Source organism: Salarias fasciatus, chromosome 8 (genome assembly GCF_902148845.1).
Source record: "Salarias fasciatus chromosome 8, fSalaFa1.1, whole genome shotgun sequence".
Lineage (NCBI taxonomy): Eukaryota > Metazoa > Chordata > Actinopteri > Blenniiformes > Blenniidae > Salarias > Salarias fasciatus.
Window position 1 is genome coordinate 249,685 of NC_043752.1, and position 15,008 is coordinate 264,692.

Sequence of the window (15,008 nt, forward strand, 5' to 3'; positions counted from 1 at the left end):
ACCAACAGCAACACCGTCACAACACCACCAGTCACACCGCCAGTCACACCGTCACAACACCGTCACCAGCAGCAACACTGTCACTACACCGCCAGTCACACCGTCACAACACCGCCAGTCACACTGTCACAACAGCAACACCGTCACAACACCACCAGTCACACCGTCACAACACCGTCACCAACAGCAACACCGTCACAACACCACCAGTCACACTGTCACAACACCGCCAGTCACACCGTCACAACACCGCCAGTCACACCGTCACAACACCAACAGCAACACCGTCACAACACCGTCACCATCACAGGTGTTGTTTCCTCTGGATCTGGCTGCTGCACGGTGACACCATCTGGCTCACTTTGGCTCCACGTCGTTTTTTTTCCAAACCCAGAGTCCAAACAGCTGAGCTCCAGGTCCTCCTGACACCAGTGGCTCCGCCCCCTCTCCTGCTGTCACCTCAGACATTTCCACACCGAGAACGAGTCGCACTGAAAACCTTCTGCTCCTCTCGTCACCGCAGAGTTTGTTGTTAGCAACCTGACGCTAGTTAGCTGCAGCAGTGCAGTGCAGACATACTTGCTTCCTGTTGTCATTTCTGATTGGCCGGTGGCCCGCAACGCGAGACTCGAACGTTTTGATTGGCGGACAGGTCTGTCGCTCACATGCCTCAGAAAACCTCGGCCCTGTGCGGTTCGGTTCCGCAGCAGTTAAAGCCTCGGGTTGGACGAGGTGTGGGTTAACCGTGCAGCGCTGCGTGGAACCGAGTTCTGCTGGTTGATCTCTTCACAGGAGTGAAAGAATCCTTCCTCCGTGAGCAGCTTCAGCCACACTGGAGGCGGCTTCAACTCAGCAAGCAGCATTTAAACTTCACATAATGAAGCAATGAGCCCAGACACGTGGAGCCCCGCCCCCCCCCCCCGCCCCCTGCCCCCCCACCCCGCCCCCCGGATGGTTATCAGCGTTTGCAGGAAGGCCTTCAAACTGGCAGCGGCAGCAGAAGAGCTGCAGACAGAGTTCATTCATTCATGAGGCTGACACAGGAAGTAGCTCCTGTTACACCGCTTCCTGCTTCTCGCCGTCACCCAAACAAAGCCAGCAGCAGCTGGAGCGCCGGCGCAGGCAGAGCCGCCGGCGTCGTACCGACAGGCGGCCGGCGCAGGCAGAGCCGCCGGCGCAGGCAGAGCCGCCGGCGTCGTACCGACAGGCGGCCGGCGCAGGCAGAGCCGCCGGCGTCGTACCGACAGGCGGTCGCCCGCCTCACAGCCCCGGCGCTCCTTCACGTGAAGCGATACCATCTGGGCCCAGAATAGCGCCGTGCGCTCCGTGGACACGCATGTACGGACCGTAGACGCCGGTGAGAACGCGTGTCGGCGCATAAAGATTCGGCGTGCGCCTGCGTGCACGTTGTGTCCGGGGCGTGCGCACGGCGGCGGCTCGCTGACACCTCCACCATCTGAATTCCCACCGTCCGTCCGGACCGGCTGAGGGGAAACCGGACTCCGTCCTGCACGGCCAAAACACAGCAGCGGTGGCACAACGTGCACGCCATGGTGTCTCCCCTCGACACGCCACGTGCACACCGTGGCGAGGAAGGAGCTGAATGAGCTCAGAACTCCGCTCGGCGCCGACCTGACCCCCTCTCGGCCGACGGTCCTTCCCACCACCGCCTGCTGCCAGACGAGCACCGGAGCAGTTCACAGGTCTGATTCCTCGGCGGCGGCAGAGTGTTTTTTAATTCTTTTACTTTTTTTTGCAGGCGGAGCTGCGAACACCCCGCTGGCTGCTGCACCTTTTGTTTCATTATTAGCGATTTTCACACTCGGAGCTGAACTAATCTGCCTTTCAGCGCACCGCCGACGTGACTCACGCGCCACAAAAACCAGGAATTCACAATAATTAAAACAAACTCGAGGCCCGGCGCCAAAATAATAAAGCGCAGACGATTGAATTACACGCCGCCCTGCTAATAAGGCCGCGGCGGCGGGAGCGCCGAGGTCTGAGGAGCCGTCTGATTCGGCGGTCCAGCCGGCAGCTCGTCACGTTCACGCCGCCGCCGATTCGCCGCTCATCACTTTGGATTAATTGATTCGTCCTTAATGTGAAAGTTCCTGGTTATTCAGAGTGACGGGCGGCGGCTTTGAGCTACACACACACACACACACACACACACACAGATGAAGGTATGATTAACACGTTTGCAGATGATGCTCACGTCTGTCATTAATCAGTGATCGTTGATTTGCATCGTCGTTTCTTGATTTTCGAGCTTTCAGACTCTTTTCCTGCAGCATCCAATAGTAAAGAAGCACAGCCGGTAATCAGATCGACTTGTTTAGTTTTTTACAGGAGCAGAGAATAAATCCAGCACATGGAAACATCGTCAATCACCGATCGATCCTCGGTGGCGACTGCTTCTCAGGTGTTAAAATCACTGGATTGTTCAACCACGATGACGTCAGATGTAATAAAAAGACTCGAACTGTGTCCTTCCTCCAAATGTTTTTTCTTTTTTAAATCACGTGTGCATGAAGCCTAATTCATCATTTCACTCACAAACGTGCATAAAGACTGAGCTTCAACCAGTGAGGGGCTCCAAATCAAACTCAAACGACAATAAAATACACACTAACTCTGAAAAAAGCTGCTTGTAATTGAGAAGAAAAACCCGGTGGCTTCACACAGAGCAGAAACATCAACATCATCTGCAGAAGGTTTGATGTTTAGTCTGGATCACAGAAAACCCCCGGATCTGTTTGGATCAATAAATGCTCAGGACCGGGAGGTGAACAATGAGATCCGCCTGTCTGATCAGACAGAAACAGGCTGGAGCTTCATCCATCACTCCTTCATCCACTCCTCTCCTGGAGGGACGTTAATCCAGTCATCGTCTCTCAGTCATCGGCGCCGTTAAGCGGCTTCATATTCAGTGTTTACTTTGTTTTCACTGTTCAAAACCACCACAGGAGCTGGTTTTTACACCAGTGTTGACGTTGGTCAATCGTTCATCTTCAATGTTCCAAGGTGAAACACGAGCGCTCCACTCTGTTCTGAACGTGTTTCAATATGAACTCCTGTCAAACAGACACTCTCAGTATGACTCAGCAAGACGCTGCTCGAAAAACCCGAAGACCCTCAAAGTGTCTCTGTGGTCGCGGCCGGTTTCCTTCCTGTCATCTCAGCTCCAGACGTCCTGCGGCAGACTGGAGCGTCCCAGACCCGCGGTCAACAATGCGGATGAAGACGTCCAGGCCGGCGTCCTCCGGACACCGACCCCCCACAGAGCCGCTCCGCAGCCCCGGGCGTGTCGCGAAACCCGGCGGCCTTCAGCCCAAACCCACCCTTTTAAAAAAAGCAGTGCACAGGAGAGGAGGAGCTCCGCAGCCTGCCAAACCGCCACGCTCTGGAACCGGTCCACCCAGACTTCCTCAAGCGTGACAGATTACAAAACGTGGAGCAGTAAAAGTCCCGGTTCCTCTGCCCCCCCACCTCTAATTCCAGGGTTCCAGAGGAATCCGACCAGCGGTCGCTTTATAGACAAATCAAATCCCGGGTTCCCAAAAGAAGTAATCCCAGTTAAGTTGTGTTTAACGGAGCTGCAGCGCGGGGCAGGATGGGATTTTCTGTTTTTTTTTTTGTTTTTTTAACATAATCCTACCTTCTCTGTGCTTCTGGCTTTGTTTGCAGCAGTAATGAAATGCTGACCGATATACAGTAAATGCTGCTATAGCTGCGCCTGGGTCCGGGCCAGGATCTTAATTGCGGGGTTTTATAAGCATCTCGCTGCTCAGAGTTATTCATTACTGCTGCAGAAGACGCTGAAGCCTGGAAACGCTCCAAGTGGAGCTTCTGATGGCAGCCACTGCACCACTATCGACTCCAGCGCTCCAGCCATTAGCCGAGCTCTCCACGAGCGCTGGGAGTGGCTGATCACACACACACACACACACACACACACACACACACACACTACAGCAAATGTGCAACGCAGAACCAGAACCATCTGAATTCTAGACCACGGGTTAACGTCCACATGGTGAACCTGTGCAGCATCCCTTTAGCATATCAGCATGTTACATGTTCGCCATCTCTTTAGCTCATTAGCATGCTACATGTTCATTGTCTCTCTAATATATTAGCATGTTAGCATGTCACATGTGCATGTCTCTTTAGCGCATTAGCATGTTAGCATGCTACATGTTCACATCTCTTTATCATGTTACCAGTGATTAAGGCCAAGTCTGCACAACATGACGAACATGTGACTGGTGGTCGTATCAGCAGAACAATCAGACGCGAAAGAGAAACACGTATGCAGACGACACTGACGTCTTTCTCTCGACTGATCACGGCACTCGTTCTCAGCACTTCATCACATCGACGACAAACCAGCAAACCCCGGAGCAGCCCTGACAGAGCTGTGGATTATCCGAGACGCTGCAGTAAAAGCAGGCCTGGATGTGGAGGCCAGTCTAAGCCGAGCATCAGAACCACAGTCCGAACATCTCAAAGGTTCTAAACCAGACAAGCGACGCACTGTCCTGTTGCATTTCCTGGTAACACAATTATCCCAGTAAATACTATTAAACATGTTCCTGCTTTGATCCGTGACTAATCTTTGTCCTTAATCTGATTTTTGATAAACGTTTGCTGCCGACTTAGATCTGAAAGCATCAATGAGAAATTGGATTACACAATAAAAGACCATGGTTTCAAACATGATGTTAAGTTAGTGGAACACTGAGAAGGTCTTTCTGGTGGAGCACAGCATCCTGAACACGGCTTCCTGGATATTTTCAGAATATGACAAATAATTAATCACTTCATGAACTGAAAGAACAACAATTATCCCTTTAGAGTCAATCTGCAATCATGTTTCATTACTTTCATGTTCAGTGCCTAAACACAAACCCACTTCTAATCACACACATTAATTCCTCCCGGGAGCTCTGATTATAAACTGATTATCTTCTGTCCCGGGGGGGGGGGGCTGAAAGTCTTATTGCCACTTTATTCACGAATCCACAGGACGGCCGGTGTGGGTTCCTCCACCGGGTCCTGCTGGTTACCATCTTGGGAGCTGGTTGTTGAACATGTCTTCAGATGTACGGTCTGTTCATCTGGATTCTCACTGCACGACGTGCAGAGGTGGAGGTGGTGGAGGCGTGGGTGGAGGAGCGCCGGCTGACTGGTGTTCATCAGAGAGGAGAGCAGCTGTGTGAAACACTCTGGCCAACACGGCACTTTCACAGCTTCTTACTTGCCCCGGTGATTTTGGAAGTGCTGGTTGCCAAAACACCAGATGAAGAAGCGTCGGATGAAGAAGCTCCGGCTGAAGAAGAGCCGGCTGAAGAAGAGCCGGCTGAAGAAGAGCCGGCTGAAGAAGCGCCGGATGAAGAAGCTCCGGCTGAAGAAGCTCCGGATGAAGAAGCGCCGGCTGAAGAGGAGCCGGATGAAGAAGAGCCGGTTGAAGAAGAGCCGGATGAAGAAGAGTCGGTTGAAGAAGAGCCGGCTGAAGAAGAGCCGGTTGAAGAAGCGCCGGCTGAAGAAGAGCCGGATGAAGAAGAGCCGGTTGAAGAAGAGCCGGCTGAAGAAGAGCCGGCTGAAGCAGCGCCGGATGAAGAAGAGCCGGATGAAGAAGAGCCGGATGAAGAAGAGCCGGATGAAGAAGAGCCGGTTGAAGAAGAGCCGGTTGAAGAAGAGCCGGATGAAGAAGAGCCGGATGAAGAAGAGCCGGTTGAAGAAGAGCCGGATGAAGAAGAGCCGGCTGAAGAAGAGCCGGATGAAGAAGAGCCGGCTGAAGAAGAGCCGGCTGAAGAAGCTCTGGCTGAAGAAGAGCCGGCTGAAGAAGAGCCGGCTGAAGAAGCGCCGGATGAAGAAGAGCCGGCTGAAGAAGAGCCGGCTGAAGAAGCCAGCGAGGGATGGCACGTAGTTTTGGTGGCACAAAGTAGTGAAGCGTCTTCGTACAAAACGCCGCTCGGCGGAAATGAGGAAGAAGACCCAGCAAGAGCACAGAGTGAAACTTCACCCGGTGGCAGCGGAGCGAAGGGCGGAGCCCAGAGCCCGGCGCCACGCTTCCAGCAGCGTGTTTGGCTGAGGGGTGTTGCTATATCTCAAAGCGCCCCCCCCCCCTCCCCCCCGACCGGTGGAGGCCACACAGATAATCTCTTGTCATGTTCGCCATGACAGCATGCTTATCAGCAGCGCCTGAATGCGACACAAACCGGCGTTGCACCAGCACACACTGAGCCTCATTCTTCTCCCCTAATGAGCTCTGAGTCCGAGCTCGCCGCCACCGGCGCTGCGCGCCAAAACGCTGCCGCTGGAAACCCAGCTTTACTTTTTATGACTTTTTAATATCAGCTGACTCGGCCCAATCTTCAAGATGCTCATAGCTCCAATTACGGAGGATTTACTGCTCGTGTCTTCAGGCCGCCGCCGCCGCCGAACACACAACGAGTCAATTGTGAAAGAAAAACATCGAACAACTTCCTGACAGATTGATCACCAAAATAAATCCACGCCAGCATTCCACACGGCGGTGTTCTTCTTTATAGAACCTATCTTCAGGCTGTGAGCCACAAATCAGATCAATACCGTCTTTTTCCATTACAGGATCCCTGCAATCCCAACATGCAACTGGGGAAAAACCAAGGTAGAACAAAGAATATGAACAAGGCACAAACAAACCTCTCTGAAGGAGAGGATCACCGCAATCGGAGCGTTTTCTAGAGATACCGACATGAACTGCAGGTTTCTGGACTTCATGAACGGCTGGGAAGAAAAACAACAAGAACCTGAATCTGTCGACGTTTTCCACGGACGCTCAGAAAATCCATTTCTGAAAACACAGATAGCTTCATCAGCAAACTGCCAAACAGAGTAAATAACCAACCTTACAACGACAGACAAAAGAACACAATGCCCACGCCGCGGCGGGCTGGACCGCGGCGGCGGCGGTGGGCTGGACCGCGGCGGCGGTGGGCTGGACCGCGGCGGCGGCGGTGGGCTGGACCGCGGCGGCGGCAGGCTGGACCGCGGCGGCGGCGGGCTGGACCGCGGCGGCGGTGGGCTGGACCGCGGCGGCGGCGGCGGCGGGCTGTGGTGAGGGAACCTTGTATCAATGGGGACATTTTCAACACAGAGTTTGAGGGAAACAGGTCTGAACCCCGGATCAGAGCTGAAAGGAAGCTTCAGAAGGTCCACAGACCTTCTGTCTGAATCCCACTGCTGAGGGTCCTGAGGGACCCGACCCCCGACCCCAGACCCGTCCAGACCATCAGAGACTAACGAAGCGTCCTGGCGGTGAACGCTCCGTCCTCCCGACGCTCTGCCTCTCCTCCGACTCGCGGGCCAGTGGTGTGAAAGTCACTGAAAGCTAAATTTAGCTGCTTCAGAGGAATCGCTCGCGAACCGGAGGCACGTTTCCCGCCGTCAGATGCAATTCTCTCAGTTTCACGAGCGCCGGTGCCGTCAGCGCTCGGCCCGGACGCCTCGCAGACGGAGCCGAGCGCCGCTCCGCCGGCCCTGGAGGGGAAACGGAGGCGGAGCGCGACTGCTGCTACGCTACACCACAACACAACACAGGAGACACAACACAGGCTCCCCGGCGGCACGCCGGCTTCCTACAGCAGAACACTCCGAGGCGGAGGAGGAACCCTCCACGAGCAGAACCAGAACCAGAACCAGAACCAGAACCAGAACCGCCCGACGGCTGCAGGAAAGCATCCTGGAAGAACAACGCAGCGAGAACTAAACCGAACACACAGGAGGCAGGAGCTCACCTCTGGTCCCTGGACCTGGTCCAGGGCCCTGGGAGCTGGACCTGGTCCCTGGACTGGGTCCCTGAACCGGGTCTTGATTCGCGTGCTGGGAGAGACAAACAGAATGTCCCGTCCTGCGAGCGGCAGGTGGTCTGGTTCCGTCCCGGCCCGGACTGGGTAATTATGGCGTAATGATGTATAGAAGCCGAGTGAGGGCCTTGGTGTTTGGGTAGTCATCTGAGCGCTCTCCTCATGCAGAAAGACGCCGCCGCCGCCGCTTTCATTCGCTCGGATCAAAACAACCTGAATCAGACGTTTGCGTACAAGCGGCCTTTGTTGGGCTCCTGTCGACGCGACGCGACGCGTCGCGTCGCAGCGGCGGTCCAGCCGCCATACCTCACATGGCGCCGACGCATCGGCCCCGTTCAGCGCAGGAACCCGTGATGATCACATGACGTTCAGCGGCGCCGCCTGAATGGAGCCAGCGAGTCAATAGCATATGGGCTATGATCTAATTAGTCATACGCCAACACACACACACACACACACACACACACACCACGGCGAAGCGCCTCAAGGCCGCGCTCCTATACGATAAGCAGCAGTCAACTGAGGTCAGGCGGAGAGTAAAGACAAAGGCAGAGCGGCACGGCGAGGCGAGGCGAGCGGCACGGCGAGGCGAGGCGAGCGGCACGGCGAGGCGAGGCGAGCGGCACGGCGAGGCGAGCGGCACGGCGAGCGGCACGGCGAGGCGAGCGGCACAGAGACGAGACGCCGAGTGATGCTGATGTTTGCTAATCAGAGGAAAGGACGGCGTCTTCTGCTGGAGAACGCCACAGAGATCCACGCCGGGGCGTCTCGGCTTATTCGCTGTGACACGCGGGACGGACGGCGGCGCCGCCCCCCCAGGACCGTCACCGGGAGGCGTCGCTCGCTGCGCGGCGCCCAACTCAACAAACACAACCAACGGCTAATCAGCCGCGTCCTTGTTACGGAGCAGTTTAGCTCCAAAACCCTCTCGGGGGGGGGGGGGGCAACAGCCCGCTCAGGAATAGCTCCTGACATATTGGCCTACCCAGCATGCCCTCTGCCTCTCCAGACAGCACTGACATCATTATACAGCAGATCCAGAGCAGCACATCAGCTGCACACGCCGCGTTATGTAAGTGGACGGCGCTCGCTCTGCGCTGGGGGGGCGAGGGGGGGGGGGGGGGGGGGGGGGGACAGCAAGGAGGACAGATAGTGAAAAGGTTCACAAAGAGAGAGAGAGGCCCGTTGCCGGAGAGCGAGGAAGGTCACCTGAGGCCCCCTGAAGGAGGCCCCCCCAGAGGAGGACCAGCAGGGTCTGGAGAGCAGCTCACCTGGTACAGCTCCCAGCCTGCTTCAACGCTCAGACCAGACCAGACCAGACCAGACCAGACCAGACCAGACCAGACCAGACCAGACCAGGACAGACCAGACCAGGACAGACCAGGCCAGACCAGACCAGACCAGACCAGACCAGACCAGACCAGACCAGACCAGGACAGACCAGACCAGGACAGACCAGGACAGACCAGGCCAGACCAGACCAGACCAGACCAGACCAGTCCAGACCAGACCAGACCAGACCAGGACAGACCAGTCCAGACCAGACCAGACCAGACCAGGACAGACCAGGACAGACCAGACCAGACCAGACCAGACCAGGACAGACCAGGCCAGACCAGACCAGACCAGACCAGACCAGACCAGACCAGGACAGACCAGGCCAGACCAGACCAGACCAGGCCAGACCAGACCAGACCAGACCAGGCCAGGACAGACCAGACCAGACCAGACCAGGACAGACCAGACCAGACCAGACCAGGACAGACCAGACCAGACCAGACCAGACCAGACCAGACCAGACCAGTCCAGACCAGACCAGACCAGACCAGGCCAGACCAGACCAGGACAGACCAGACCAGGCCAGACCAGACCAGACCAGACCAGGACAGACCAGACCAGGACAGACCAGGACAGACCAGACCAGGCCAGACCAGACCAGGACAGACCAGACCAGGCCAGACCAGACCAGACCAGACCAGGACAGACCAGACCAGGACAGACCAGGACAGACCAGACCAGACCAGACCAGGCCAGACCAGACCAGACCAGGACAGACCAGACCAGACCAGACCAGACCAGACCAGACCAGACCAGACCAGACCAGACCAGACCAGACCAGGACAGACCAGACCAGACCAGACCAGGCCAGACCAGACCAGACCAGGACAGACCAGACCAGACCAGACCAGACCAGACCAGGACAGACCAGGCCAGACCAGACCAGACCAGACCAGGACAGACCAGACCAGACCAGGACAGACCAGACCAGACCAGACCAGACCAGGCCAGACCAGGACAGACCAGACCAGACCAGGACAGACCAGGCCAGGCCAGGACAGACCAGGACAGACCAGACCAGACCAGGCCAGGCCAGGCCAGGCCAGGCCAGACCAGACCAGACCAGACCAGGCCAGACCAGGACAGACCAGGACAGACCAGACCAGACCAGACCAGACCAGACCAGGCCAGGCCAGGCCAGGCCAGGCCAGACCAGACCAGACCAGACCAGGCCAGACCAGGACAGACCAGGACAGACCAGACCAGGCCAGGCCAGGACAGACCAGGGTTCTCCTGAAACACTGAAGCATCAGCATGAAGTTGGGTTCTGCCTCACACGGTCTGTTTGAGACCAGAGCCTTCCAGAGCACCGCTGAACCCAGGGACTAGTCTAGAGCTAATGATCAACCCGGGGGGGGGGGGGGGGGGGGGGGGGGGGGGGGGGCCCTTCACACTGCTGGTAATGATTAATGCAGAGTGGAACATCTGGCAACACGCCGGCTGATCAGGCAAAGCGGAGCTTGGGTCCGGAGCTGCAGGTGGAGGAGGCTCCTCTGGACTCCGGCCTCAGCTGCAAACCGACTTCGCTCCCGGAGTGACCCCGGCCCCCCCGGTTTAACTGTCCTCACTGTAAAACAAACCTGCAGCGGCCTCTGGGGGGGGGGGGGGGGGGGGGGGGGGGGGGGGGACACCAGCAGCTTGTAGACTGTCACTCTGTCAGTGCCGTGCACGCCGCCGTGCACACCGCTGGGAGCGGGGAGTGTTTACAGCCAGAGGTTCATCAGTACAGCGCAGTGATGTGGCCGAGGAAGGCTTCACACACACACACACACACACACACACACACCAGTATCAGTCACCATCAGGGATTATTTTCACCGGGGATCCTCACGTGGTCCCAGGAAGACCCCCCCCCCCCAGCAGCACTACCAGAGCGCTCGTGTTGAAGCACCTCCCAAAAACTACACCCTCAATCCCCCGGAGTCCGGCTGTATCCAAACACACCGCCGTGCAGCGGAGTGGGGGGGCCAGGCCGAGCCCGGACCACCAGAACCCCGGACCACCAGCACCCCGGACCACCAGAACCCCGGACCACCAGCACCCCGGACCACCAGAACCCCGGACCACCAGAACCCCGGATCAGGAAGACCTGGACCCGCACGGCCCGGTCCAGTGGAGTCCTGGCAGAGAGTGAAACGCCTGCACGTCACACACACATAAATATACACACACGCGCACGCTGCAAACTGACCCAACGTGGTTCCTGTTATTGCGTTTCAGTGGGGGGGGGGGGGCGGGGGGGCGGGGGGGGGGGGGGGGGGGGCAGGTGATTGGAGCAGCAGACACACAATGCAGACTCCTCGCGGGGGAAGTCACAGCTCCACATTATGCGTGCACGTGTGCATGCGTGATTGGACCAGGCGTGCGGCGGCGGCGCGCGGCCCGTTCTGCAGAGTAGCACCGCGCCAGATTACAGATTACAGATTACAGATTACCGGAGCGCCGCGGCACGAGCCGCTCCACACGCCGCGGAGCCGGACCCGGACCCGGACCCGGGACAGGCGGGCCGGCCGCAGCGCTCCGGAGCGCGAGGCGGCGGAAGGACACTCACCGTCGGTCGCCCCCGCCCCCCCCCCCCACGAGGAGCGGGGATCGGAGCGGGAGAAAGTCGAGCCTGGCTCCGCTCGCGTGCGGTCCGCTCCGGTGCTGGGTGTCCGTCCCCCCCCCCCCGGGTCCCCTCGCTCCAGACCCGGACCTCCGCCGCGTCGCTCGCTCAGATCGCCCCCTCCCGGAGCGCCGGTCCCGGTCCCGGTCCCGTCCTCCGCGCTGCTCTGCGTGCGGCTGCAGCGACACCGACTCCTGCCCCTTTTGTTGCCTTCCAGTCGGTCTGGATGGCTGCGAACGGCTCGAAGGGGGTGGAGGGGCTGCTGGGTGGAGGAGGGGGCCGGGGAGGGGGGGGGGGGGGGGGGGGGGAAATACTACACGCTCGCTCCTCCTCCTGCTGTACAGTACAGCCGCTCCGAAGACCGTCTACCGCTCCCTGCAGGAGCCGCGGAGCAGAGCAGCGGACCGGGACCGGGACGGGACGGGACGGGACGGGGGGGGCCGGGACGGGGGGGGGGGGCAGCGGGGCCGGGGGCACAGTGGGACCGGGGACCGGGGACCGGGGACCGGGGCCAGAGAGCCGGGAAACCACTACCGAGTCCCGGGAGCAGAGCACCGGGAAGAGCTCACCTCCGCTTCTGCCTCCCTCCGCCTCCGCCAGGCTTATTTATGAGGAGCTGCCCCCCCCCCCCCCTCCCCCCCCCTCCCCCCCCCCTCCCCCCCCCCCCCTCCTCCTCCTCCTCCTGACCACACAGCTTCTCTCACTTTTCACTGATGATCCTCAATAAAAGCTCACGTTCTGCTCAGACTGGGTGAGTTTGCATGTTCTCTTCTGGAGCCTCAGCAGGATGGAGGGAAAACAGCGAGACTATCCTGAGTCTGTCCTGATGAGACACCTCCGAGAGGACAGGGGGACAGCAGGGGGACAGCAGGGGACAGGAGGACAGCCGTCCGCCGTCCAGTCTTTACATCCTGCAACCACGGTCACTGTAACCCCCGAAGGAAATCAACGACACTAGAAATCCAGTCACTCTGCCGCCAACGCACTGCACATATTATATTGTTCTGTATTTATTACACGTCGTATGCTGCATGTTGTGTTGAATATGTTGTATAATAGAGTTGCTGTTATATTTTAGATTCATGTTGTGCACACAGTTACGGATTACCCAGGATCTGTGACACGAGCTAACGGGAGCTAACGGGAACTAACGGGAGCTAATGGGAGCTAACGGGAACTAACGGGAGCTAATGGGAGCTAACGGCAGCTAACGGCAGCTAACAGGAGCTAACAGGAGCTAACGGGAGCTAACGGCAGCTAACGGGAGCTAACCGGAGCTAACGGGAGCTAACGGCAGCTAACAGGAGCTAACAGGAGCTAACAGGAGCTAATGGGAGCTAACGGGAGTTGATGAATGTCAGGAAGAGCGAGTCAGATGAAAACAACACATCATCTAATCAAAGATGATGTTTATGCATGGAAGACTAATTTAAACTCCGTGGAACGGAACAGAACGGCGCGCCCCCTCATGGGTCCGTGAGGTGTTGTCCTGGAAAGACAAATGATTCTTCATTCAGTCTGAACCGTCCAGGGAGTCCAGCTGTCTTCGAGCTGGAGACAGCGGGACGAGCTCCGGTGAGTCCAAGGCCAGACGAAGGGACGGACGGTCAAACTTCTGAAGGTACAATGAGGAGACTGCTGTCTCATGTCCCTCCGAGTGACACGCCTGGACAGACGGACAGTCGTCCACACTTAACATCTCCAGGACATTAGAGACGTCATCTGTTTTCATCAAAGACAAGTTTCACAGCAAAACACCATCAGACGACAGAGCATCTTCCTCCTCTAGCATCCACGTTACCGAGCATCTTCCTAAACTCGTCAGGTCTGAGCTCTTACAGGTGTGTGTGTTCCAGGGTTGGTCCTGGGCCAGTCCCGGTCCTGGCCCTGATCCAGCCCGTCCTGTCCTACAGGAAGATCCCCCGCCCCCCCCCCGTCTGAAACATTACCCGCAATGCATTTTGAGTGCGTCTGTAGTGTTCCACAGCCTCGTAGATTCATGCTGAAAGTATTCGGTTCTGAGAGGAACATGATTTAGAGACGGAACCGGACGGATCGGTTCTCCTCGTTCCGGCAGCTCTTCAGATAAGAACCAGTTCTATCTGCCGTTTGAGCCTGAGCGTCACAGGAAGGTGAGAAATGTTCCTCATTACAGAGTGTTCATGGATTTCTGTGTTACGGGAAGAAAAAAGGGTGCGGTGCAAAAATCACCCATCAGAGGGAGACTGAGGTTCTGTGTTCTCTCTGGAACCGATTCTGTTTCTGGGTCTTGTGCCGTCGTGATCAGAGTCCACTAGAGGACGGACACTAAATTCGTTTTCAACATGAAGTCAGATGAACGTTCAGAAAACTTGGACGTCGGAGGTGACCTCTGGACTCGTCTCGCCTTCTCCACGTCTGAGACGCAGGATCTGGAAAAGATTTGACGGAGATGGATTCTGCTTCCTGCAGCCCGGCCTCGCCGTCAGCTTCGTCTCTCCTGCGCTCCGACGTTCTGCTGATCGCACTGGAAACTAAAACAAACCGAACACGAAGAGCCACCAGGAAGACGAGCAGCAGGGAAAACACAGCGGCCGGTTCTCTGTTTGCTCTGCAATCAGAATCACAAACCTGGCAACTCAACGCCGAGGAGGGAGACCCGGTCACCGCTCCTCGCTCTCCTCCGCGGTTTCACCACCGTCAACAGGATCCGCTGTCTGAGCAGCCGACACGTCTCCAACGACAAACACCACGTTTCATGGACCTGGACACACAACGCTCCGCGTCCCCCCCTCAGAACAACAGCATGTTCAACCTTATGTGACACAGACACCACAGAAGAAGAAGCTCTCTCTCTGCATGCTGGTAGAAACAGCGTCAGCGGCGAGACGCGGCGATATGTTCAATGACGCGATGCAGCCATTTTCAGTAAGAGAGAAGAACTGAGCCACCGGAAGTTAAACTGCATCACCAGTAGATCCTGGACTCCAAAGACCAGATTCCCTGCAGAGAGAACATGCACAGAGCAGTATGTAATGCTCCTTTCAACCGAAATATTCCGATATGCTTTAATATGAGCAGAAATTCGGGTTAGAAAAGGAGGAACCAGGGGTCTTACTCAGGTTTTTAAAACCGGAAAATGAGCAGATCGGGGTTCTGCAGGTGTTTCCGTGGCTGAGAGCAGCCGGGTTGTTGAGAATGTTCTGGTTAAGAAAAGGTTACTGCAGCATGGA

At 57.2% G+C, this 15,008-nt stretch overlaps 1 long non-coding RNA gene across 1 annotated transcript in view; it reads right to left on the reverse strand.

Moving 5' to 3' along the window:
* Positions 1–12,085, reverse strand: part of LOC115393831 (uncharacterized) — a 68,911-nt gene extending 56,826 nt beyond the window's left edge. Inside the window, exon 1 of the long non-coding RNA XR_003931973.1 lies at positions 11,743–12,085. This is a non-coding gene — a long non-coding RNA (uncharacterized LOC115393831). The remainder of the gene's footprint in view (positions 1–11,742) is intronic.
* Between the last annotated feature and the right edge of the window lie 2,923 nt (positions 12,086–15,008).